The sequence below is a fragment of the Triticum urartu genome, chromosome 3, assembly GCF_003073215.2.
Source record: "Triticum urartu cultivar G1812 chromosome 3, Tu2.1, whole genome shotgun sequence".
In the NCBI taxonomy this organism is placed as follows: Eukaryota; Viridiplantae; Streptophyta; class Magnoliopsida; order Poales; family Poaceae; genus Triticum; species Triticum urartu.
The window spans coordinates 305,470,021-305,480,868 of record NC_053024.1 but is presented as its reverse complement, the minus strand read 5'-3'; the positions used below and the strand labels follow the sequence as shown (position 1 = coordinate 305,480,868).

General features: G+C 45.5%; 1 long non-coding RNA gene across 1 annotated transcript; it reads right to left on the bottom strand.

Moving 5' to 3' along the window:
• Window positions 1-7,092: 7,092 nt before the first annotated feature.
• Window positions 7,093-9,994, bottom strand: LOC125543880. The gene is made up of 3 exons (XR_007298978.1): window positions 9,930-9,994; window positions 7,712-7,781; window positions 7,093-7,416 (listed from the first exon to the last, which is right to left on the bottom strand). It is a non-coding gene; the product is annotated as an uncharacterized LOC125543880 (long non-coding RNA).
• Between the last annotated feature and the right edge of the window lie 854 nt (window positions 9,995-10,848).

Genomic DNA, 10,848 nt, shown 5'->3' with positions numbered 1-10,848 from the left:
AGATGTGAGTATATCTACTTGATGAAACATAAGTCTGAAACATTTGAAAAGTTCAAAGAATTTCAGAGTGAAGTGGAAAATCATCGTAATAAGAAAATAAAGTTTCTATGATCTGATCGTGCAGAAGAGTATTTGAATTACGAGTTTGGTCTTCAGTTAAAACAATGTGAAATAGTTTCACTACTCACGCCACCCGGAACACCATAGTGTAATGGTGTGTTCGAACGTCGTAATCGTACTTTATTTGATATGGTGCGATCTATGATGTCTCTTACAGATTTACCGCTATTGTTTTGGGGTTATGCATTAGAGACAGCTACATTCACGTTAAATAGGGCACCATCTAAATCTGTTTGAGATGACACCGTATGAACTATGGTTTAGCAAGAAACCTAAGCTGTCGTTTCTTAAAGTTTGAGGTTGCAATGCTTATGTGAAAAAGTTTCAACTTGATAAGCTCAAACCTAAATCGGAGAAGTGCGTCTTCATAGGATATCCAAAGGAAACTATTGGATACACCTTCTATCACAGATCCGAAGGCAAGACTTTTTGTTGCTAAATTCGGAAACTTTCTAGAGAAGGAGTTTCTCTCGAAAGAAGTGAGTAGGAGGAAAGTAGAAAACTTGATAAGGTAATTGTACCTTCTCCCTTATTGGAAAGTAGTTCATCACAGAAATCTGTTCTTGTGACTACTACACCAATTAGTGAGGAAGCTAATGATGATGATCATGTAACTTCAGATCAAGTTACTACCGAATCTCGTAGGTAAACCAGAGTGAGATCCGCACCAGAGTGGTACGGTAATCCTGTTCTGGAAGTCATGTTACTAGACCATGACGAACTTGCGAACTATGAGGAAGCGATGATGAGCCCAGATTCCGCGAAATGGTTTGAGGCCATGAAATCTGAGATATGATCCATGTATGAGAACAAAGTATGGACTTTGATGCATTTTCCCGATGATCGGCAAGCCATAGAAAATAAATGGATCTTCAAGAGGAAGACGGACGCTGATAGTAGTGTTACTATCTACAAAGCTAGACTTGTCGAAAAAGGTTTTGACAAAGTTCAAGGTGTTGACTACGATGAAATTTTCTCACTCGTAGCGATGCTTAAGTCTATCCAAATCATGTTAGCAATTGCCGCATTTTTTATGAAATCTGGCAAATGGATAAACAAAACTACATTCCTTAATGGATTTAAAAAAGAGTTGTATATGATGCAACCAGAAGGTTTTTGTCAATCCTAAAGGTGCTAACAAAATATGCAAGCTCCAGCGATCCATCTATGGACTGGTGCAAGCATCTCGGAGTTGGAATATACGCTTTGATAAGTTGATCAAAGCATATAGTTTTATACAGACTTGCGGTGAAGCCTGTATTTACAAGAAAGTGAGTGGGAGCACTACAGCATTTCTGATAAGTATATGTGTATGACATATTCTTGATCGAAAATAATGTAGAATTATTCTGCAAAGCATAAAGGAGTGTTTAAAAGGATTTTTTTCAAAGAAAACCTCGGTGAAGCTGTTTACATATTAAGCATCAAAATCTATAGAGATAGATCAAGACGCTTGATAAGTTTTTTCAATGAGTACATACCTTGACAATATTTTGAAGTAGTTCAAAAATGGAACAGTCAAAGAAAGAGTTCTTGGCTGTTTTACAAGGTATGAAATTGAGTAAGACTCAAAGCCCGACCACGGCAGAAGATATAAAGAGAATGAAAGTCATTCCCTATGCCTCAGACATAGGTTCTATAAAGTATGCCATGTTGTGTACCAGATCTATTGTATACCCTACACTGTGTTAAGCAAGGGAGTACAATAGTGATCAAAGAGTAGATTACTGGACAGCGGTCAAAATTATCCTTAGTGGAATAAGGAAATATTTCTCAATTATGGAGGTGACAAAAAGGTTCGTCGTAAAAAGTTACGTCGATGCAAGTTTTGACACAGATCTGGATGACTCTAAGTCTCGATCTAGATACATATTGAAAGTGGGAGCAATTAGCTAGAGTAGCTCCATGCAGAGCATTGTAGACATAGAATTCGCAAAATACTTACGGATCTGTATGTGACAGACCCGTTGACTAATATTATCTCACAAGCAAAACATGATCACACCTTAGTACTCTTTGGGTGTTAATCACATAAACGATATGAACTAGATTATTGACTCTAGTAAACCCTTTGGGTATAGGTCACATGACGGTGTGAACTATGGGTGTTAATCACATGGTGATGTGAACTATTAGTGTTGAATCACATGGCAATGTGAACTAGATTATTGACTCTAGTGCAAGTGGGAGACTGAAGGAAATATGCCCTAGAGGCAATAATAAAGTTATTATTTATTTCCTTATATCATGATAAATGTTTATTATTCATGCTAGAATTGTATTAACCGGAAACATAATACATGTGTGAATACATAGACAAACAGAGTGTCACTAGTATGCCTCTACTTGACTAGCTCGTTAATCGAAGATGGTTATGTTTCCTAACCATGAACAAAAGAGTTGTTATTTGATTAATGGGATCACATCATTAGAAGAATGATGTGATTGACATGACCCATTCCATTAGCTTAGCACCCGATCGTTTAGTATGTTGCTATTGCTTTCTTCATGACTTATACATGTTCCTATGACTATGAGATTATGCAACTCCCGTTTGCCGGATGAACACTTTGTGTGCTACCAAACGTCACAACGTAACTGAGTGATTATAAAGGAGCTCTATAGGTGTCTCCAAAGGTACATGTTGGGTTGGCGTATTTCGAGATTAGGATTTGTCACTCCGATTGTCGGAGAGGTATCTCTGGGCCCTCTCGGTAATGCACATCACATAAGCCTTGCAAGCATTGCAACAAATGAGTTAGTTGTGAGATGATGTATTACGGAACGAGTAAAGAGACTTGCCGGTAACGAGATTGAACTAGGTATTAAGATACCGACGATCGAATCTCGGGCAAGTAACATACCGATGACAAAGGGAACAACGTATGTTGTTATGCGGTCTGACCGATAAAGATCTTCGTAGAATATGTAGGAGCCAATATGAGCATCCAGGTTCCGCTATTGGTTATTGACTGGAGATGTGTCTCGGTCATGTCTACATTGTTCTCGAACCCGTAGGGTCCGCACGCTTAAGGTTTCGATGACAGTTATATTATAAGTTTATGATTTTTGATGTATCGAAGGAGTTTGGAGTCCCAGATGAGATCGGTGACATGACGAGGAGTCTCGAAATGGTCGAGACGTAAAGATCGATATATTGGACGACTATATTCGGACATCGGAAAGGTTCCGAGTGATTCAGGTATTTTTCGGAGTACCGAAGAGTTACGGGAATACGTATTGGGCCTTATTGGGCCATACAGGAAAGAAGAAAAAGGGCCTCAAGGGTGGCCGCACCCCTCCCCTTGGTCTGGTCCGAATTGGACTAGGGAAGGGGGGCGCCCCCTTCCTTCCTTCTCCTTTTCCCTTCCTCTTTTTCTATTCCATATGGGAGGTGGAATCCTACTAGGACTAGTGAGTCCTAGTAGGACTCCACACCTGGCGCGCCCGTCCTAGGGCCGGCCTCCTCCCCTTGATCCTTTATATACGGGGGCTGGGGGCACCCCTAGACACACAAGTTGATCCACGTGATCATATTCTTAGCCGTGTGCGGTGCCCCCTTCCACCATACTCCTCGATAATATTGTAGCGGTGCTTAGGCGAAGCCCTGCGACGGTAGAACATCAAGATCGTCACCACGCTGTCGTGCTGACGGAACTCTTCCCCGATATTCTGTTGGATCGGAGTCCAGGGATCATCATCGAGCTGAACGTGTGCTAAAACTCGGAGGTGCCGTAGTTTCGGTGCTTGATCGGTCGGGCTGTGAAGACGTACAACTACATCAACCGCGTTGTGCTAACACTTCCGCTGTCGGTCTACAAGGGTACGTAGATCACACTCTCCCCTCTCGTTGCTATGCATCACCATGATCTTGCGTGTGCGTAGGAATTTTTTTGAAATTACTACGTTCCCCAACAACCTCACTTGCGACATTGCTTTCAATGTGGTTATGCCTCTAAGTCGTGCTTCGACACGTGGGAGATATAGCCGCATCAAGTGCGTTACAAGGTGAGGCATAAGTAAACTAACTATTTAGGCAAGTTTAAATGAGGCCGGAAATAACAACAATTCCAGAAAATCCCCATATGCATATTATGAATTTGGTACTGTTCTGCCCTAAATCATATTTTAGAGTTGTGAAACATGCAAAGTAAAGTCACAAGGTTAAACAATACATTTTTCCACCCCATTTATAGATCAAGTTTATTTAAATTGGAGCTACGGTTATTTAGTTATGAAATAAACCATTTTAACATGCTATTTATGCAAATTAATGTAAACAACATTTTTAACATGCATGAATGTAGCATATTATGAAAAGAGACAAAATTCTAAGCATTTTACATTTATACATCATTTTAAACCGATGCACGGTTATTTAGTTAGGAGCAAAGCAAGTAAAATGACATTTCTGTAATATGCATGCACTGGTTATTTTAGGAAATTCCCCGGACTGTAAAAAAAGGCACAGGCCGAAGCTACTGGGTCTAGCCCACAACACCGAGGGGGACTGGACTGGTCGTCCTCACCTCGGGCCTTCACAGGCCGGTCGGGGAGGCGGCCCGCTAGCGAACGGAGGTAGGCCGGCTCGCTCGGGCGGAGCTGGGCCAGGGCGCTGGAGCGGCCCAGACAGGCGTCGGCATAGGTCAGCGCTAGGCAGGGGAAGCGACAAGGCTACACCGAACGAAGGTGGAGCAAGCTTGATGCAGGGGCTCCGACGACAGCGCGATTCCGACGATGAGGGGCTCTAGGACGACGTGGCGATGGCAGATCCAGGCGCGGGGTGATCTGGCGGCTAGACGATGGGGTGGAGGCGGAGCTTGAGCATGGCGGCTATGGTGCTCCTGTGAGGTTGACAGAGAGAGAGATGCGTGAGGGAGAGGGAGAAAGAGAGAGAGAGAGAGAGAGAGAGAGAGAGCGAGAGCAAACGGGAGGAGGAGAGGCACGAGGGGCCTGGCCTGATGTGGCGGCGGCGCTCGCCGGCGTAGCTTCCGGTGGCCGTCCGGGTTCAACGAGGCGGCGGGGACAGACGACGGGATGCGTCGACGGGGCCTGGGTCGGGAGTTTGGGCACGAGGCCAGCTCGGGCACTCGGGCTCGCGGCGGCGGAGAGATCCGGGCCCAGATGGGCTCCGGCGGGCTAGATCCGCGCCCCGCGGGCTTGGGGTGGCTGGGCGCTGGCAGGAGGCTGGAGGAGGCCACGTGGCGCTTAGGAGTTGGCTGGAGCAGTGGCTGGCAGCGGCGCTGGCTCGCCTGGATCTGCCAAGTGGCGGTGCGCTGGTGGCCGGCATGGAAAACGAAGGCGCGGGTGGCGGCTGGAGCTAGGTCGGAGAGATAGGGGCTAGGGTTGCCCGATTTGGACGACTAGGTTGTCCATATTTAGACAGGAGGGCTAGGAGAGGAGGATTTAGTCCGTTTCAGACTGTACGATCTCGATCATGCGGTTCCGAGCGGAGGAGGGGGTAGCTGGAGTAGAGAAGGAAGTGGTGTCGCCCAGCAACAGTTTTCGGATACCGAAAGCGTCCGACGTTTGACGGCTATATTGCGGTTATATGTTTAACGGTTGGGCTATCAAACGGACTCCAGATGCAACGAAACTTGGCAGGCGGTCTACCTACACTAGAATAAGACCGCACGCCAACTTTCATCCCATTCCGAGAACATTTTTATGCCACTTATAAAATAATATTTCGGAGGTGTCGGGGGCGCGTGCAAGTGTGCCAGATCTCAAAATGGACAACGGAAGGAACTGGGAGACCACGACGGATGCAAGTTTTGAAAAACATGATGATGCAATGCACATGATGACATGGCAAGATGCAACACGCAAGTAGATGACAAGGCAATGACAGCGAATAACTGGAAGACACCTAGCGTATCGGATATGGGGCGTTACATTCAACCAGCAGGCAAGTGGCAATAGTTGAAGATCAGCAGCCGGAGGGTCAGCCCGGCCCAAGAGTTAGAAGGGCGGCAAACCCGCTTAGCTACCCGCCTTCTCCTATGAGAAAACCCTCGATGCTCCCTGCAAGTTCCACAGCGGTGTGAAGCCATCCAACCACACCATCCGGAAGTGCCATTGGCTCACCCGAATTACCAAGGGCGAAGGACTGCCGCCTCCACCTGCTGGCCAGCCACCTCCGCCTCCTCAGCAGCCGGCGGTCCACCCTGTTGCCGCCATCCAAGATGAGTTCCCCGAAGAACATGGAGCCTACGTCGTCTTCACCAGTGTGGCCGACAACAGGCACAGCCGGCGTCAGTAGCACCGTGAGGTGAATGCTGTCACTTCTGAAGCCCTAGAGTTCATGCACTGGTCCGAAAGACCCATCAACTGGAGCCGTGCCGACCACCGGGAGGTGATGCCTTCTCCGGGTTCCTATGCCCTGGTGCTGGATGCCACCTTTTCAATAGATAGGCGAGCTTCCCGTTTCTCCCATGTCCTGATAGACGGCGGTAGCAGCATCAACATCCTCTACCGCGACACCATGGAGAAACTACACATTAGAGAAAGACAACTCCAGCCCAGTCGGACTGTCTTCCATGGTGTTGTACCTGGCATTTCCTGCTCGCCAATCGGCAAGGTCAAGATAGATGTCCTCTTCAGAGACAAAGGTCACTTCCGCCACGAGCCAATTTGGTTTGAGCTGGTTGACTTGGCACTACTAGGAAAAATACTACCAATAGCGTAGATTTTTTCCATATCAGTAGCATGGGTTCCCGCGCTACTACTACAACGCTACAGCTGACTTTTAGCAGTACCGCGTTTTTTACCCCGCGCTACAGCTAAAAAAGTTAGTAGTAGCGCGGTGCCACCCACGCTACCACTATTCCAAACCTACGCTACTACTATCTAACTACTAGTAGCACCCCATTTACACCTATGCTACTACTATCCAAGTACTAGTAGGACCACATCTTTCCCCCAGGCTACAACTAACTAACCAAAAAAAGTCAGATGCAATATTCATGGATGGAAATCAAGACACGTCCAATGCAAATAAACTAAGTTCACAGAACCATCTTAGCACTTGCAACATTCGTGGATACAACATTGAACATCTCAACTCGAGATCTCAAGACCCCATTTAACATCAGATGCAAACAACTAGACCACTTCCCTAGATGTATCTACCAAGTTTCGGAGTTGAAACGTCGGTGGATCCAAGTAGTCCCTCCCGGCGGACGGTAGCGTCGTGGTCCTCTACCTCGGCGACCTCCTGCGTCACGATGAAATCCACCTCCAAGTGGTTGAAGAGCACGATGCCCACCAGGCCACGGTAGTCCACGTCGATCGCCCCTGCGCCCATGTCGGAAAGTGAAAACTTGTTAGTTGGCATCCTCATCCGCATCCAGTAGGGTATTTTCTCTCTTTTTAGCACATGCACATGAATCAATAGTAATGCATAATAACAAGAAAAAATAACCATCAATCCAAAAGAAAAAGATCATTCTTTGGGCCTGGTTGATAGTTTTGAGGCACGGGAAAGGATAATATTGGTAAAAGTCTTCATTAACAAGAAAAATGGACCGAGATTTCTCAAATGACATTTGTTTCACCAACAATTATTAGTGACCAGGCATGTAAGATTTACCTGAGCAGCATCAGCATACCCTTTGATCCTTGCAAGAACTTAAAGGCCAAGGTTCTTAGCTTTCTCCCCTCTGACTAGCACAAGTCCAGCAGCACCATCGATGTACATTGAACAATAAGAATAGCAGTAGAGTTATGCTCAATGTAAACATTGATTTGCATAGTTTATATTAAGCATGGAGAGAGCCTAAAAATGAGCTACAAAATAATCTAGCTTCAGTACACTCTTAAGACGATACATTTACTACTGAAGATATACAACGTAGTGTTGTTGCATACTGCATACAGAAGGTAGTTTGACCATGTAAAAATAAAGCTACAATGCTACACTAAGTGTCAGAATTCTGAATGAAACTGTTCAGTTTATAAGTATTCAACAGAGACACTTCGATCACTAAGAAAACGGGTAGTATTCCGGAATGGTAAGTGCCACATTTTCCATGCACTTGCAACAGGTTTTTGTATAAACCCAACCCAATGACTCAATAACTAACACATTTGGTTGAGCATGCTGTAGCATTTCTATATGCATGCTGAGTTTACAGTTCTAATTCAGCAAAAATAAATAAAGGGTTATGCTATGAATTCAAAAGTTTGCTTCAAATCTGTCCATTTTCGCACGACTTCAGAGTATCGACCGTAGAAATTCATAGTACTGACAAAAGCAAGAACAGCTGAACCTCCTATAACATGTCTACAATGACACGTGAATTGACAAGAATGTACGGGTAGATTTACTACCGAACAACAATGATTTACTCTGAGCAAGAAACAGCAAAGTTGAATTCAAAAGGCCTACACTATGACTTCAGAAGTTTGCTCCAAATTCGACGCACACAAATTCAGAGTACCGACGATTGTAAGAAGATAATATGGTATGGAGGTTTATTCAGGTAACTCGGCCGCAGTTATAGAGGCAGTGACATGATTTGATTGCTTATATTACAATAGCATTAGGGAGAAGAGAACCAAATACAGGGGTGTAGGCTGGTTATATAAGAATGCATATAGTTCTGGTGCTTCGGTGGCACTCACCCTCTTGAGAATGCTAGTCTACATTAGTACTTACAAAGAGAGCAGTTATGGTGCTTCGGTGGCTACGAAAAGTGCAGAGAATAGTTATATAAGAATGCATATAGATTTTACAAGTGCAAAAACGTCTTATATTTATTCTGTTTTATTTCTACAAATGTACATAAAGAATCGATTCAGTCTTTCCTTTGGAGTATTTAAGAAAATCCCTTGTAATTCTTATAAGAAGGTCCATAACAATCAAAAGGGGAGGTGCTGACTTCCAATTTTAAAATATATACACCATGGCTACTTCAGATGTTGAGTTATATTCAGAAAAACATGATGTGTGTTCAAATGAAATGGTTGCTCAAAAAGGATCTCACCTTGTTCCAGCAGAACATGTGGTGAATCTTAAAAAAATTACATGAAGCTATGTTGAATCTAGACAGTGCATAACTAGTTTTGGAATCTTGGTAACACACTAATTCTAGAAGAAGCAGACAGAAGAATGTATCCATCTAACATCCAAACTTATTGGGACACCAGGATAGTTCAAACAATAAATGAACAGGCAGCCTATATGCTTTTTTCTACAGATAAAATCTCTTGTAGAGGCAATCCATCTATTTATTATGTTATCACTAAAACATATATCAGGACGACTTGATGATTCTTTAGTCCAAACAATAGATGACCAGCTGTCGATATGCTTTTCTGAGTCATGCTCAGTCTGAATCCTAGGAGACACCAGCAGCCCAGCTAAGATTCCGCCTGACTCACTATGGTTCTAAAAGCTTGTGGCATCATGCACAATTGGAAATCACAGTCCTGAATCAAGAACACCGCAAGCAAACTGCTAGCAGTCCTGAATTGCTAGTCTAGGAAGCAAGTTACGAGGCCACAAAAAAGCTGAATCCCAGGAGGCACACCAGCAGTCCAAAGCATATTACTCCATGAACCGTTGTTATTCTAAAAGCTTGAAGCATCATGCATGATTTCCAATCACGGTGCAGACTATGCACTTGCTTAGTCCATTCTGAACATTGTTGTACATATATTAATACTAAACCACTAGCAGAGCCTATTGAATCGTACACATAGGAACACCTATGATAGGACCTAGAACCAATCTAGCACAGTCGCGTTACAGAACCGAACCAATCCACAAATCAAATGCGGGATCCACAAGTCCAAAAATCAGTCACCTTCCTCGCTACCTAGACGCAACACCCGGCCCTCCCATCCTGCCTTCCTCCTCTGAACACCTGCGCCCACGGCATAAAAAGGTTCAGAATCCTCCACTGCACAAAAACAAGGAGCACCGATAGGCAGGTGTGGAGAAGCGGGCCCGTGCCTTGCACCGGGCGGCCGCGACAGCGGAGGCCGCCGGCGCGGAGAGGGCGGAGGCCATCCGCGGGGGGCGAGAGCTGCAGCGCGCGGAGCAGGAGGAGGGGGGCGAGGATGGTATGGGCAAAGGTGCATGCCTTGAGGAACGGATCTGACGGAGGGGGCGGAGCTTGAGGATCTTGGGGGCGTGTTGCGCACGGCCAAAGCTCGCTGGAACCGGCCGGCGTGGGTGGTGGCGGCGGTGAGGAGATTGTGGGGAGAGGAGGTCGACCGAGGGGGTGGGGCTGAGGGTCACGAGAGAGAGAGGGGGAGAGAGAGAGAGAGAGAGAGTTTTACGGATTCGTGATAGAGACGGTAGGGGGAGGGGGCGTGCGTGGGGTGCCGCGGTGGACACGCTCGTTAGTAGCGTGGGGTATCTCTACTGGCTTAGTAGTAGCGTTGATTTTACCACTCACGCTACTGCTATGTCCGGTCTGCAGGAGATATTTACTAATAACGTGTTTTTTGCCATGCGCTACTAGTAAATATTTACTAGTAGCGAGGGGTTAATGTGGCGTGCTGCTAGTAATTAGCAGTAGCGTGGGTCAATATAACGCGCTATTAATAAGCGTCTATCTATAAGCTATTTCCTAGTAGTGTGGAGAGCCCTTACCACGCGCTCCTAGGCCGACCAACTCTAGCCTAGTTCATGGCGGCGCCGCACTATGCCTATCTCAAAATGAAGATGCCGGGAACCAAGGGCATTATCACTATAGCCGGCGACTACAAGAAGTCAGC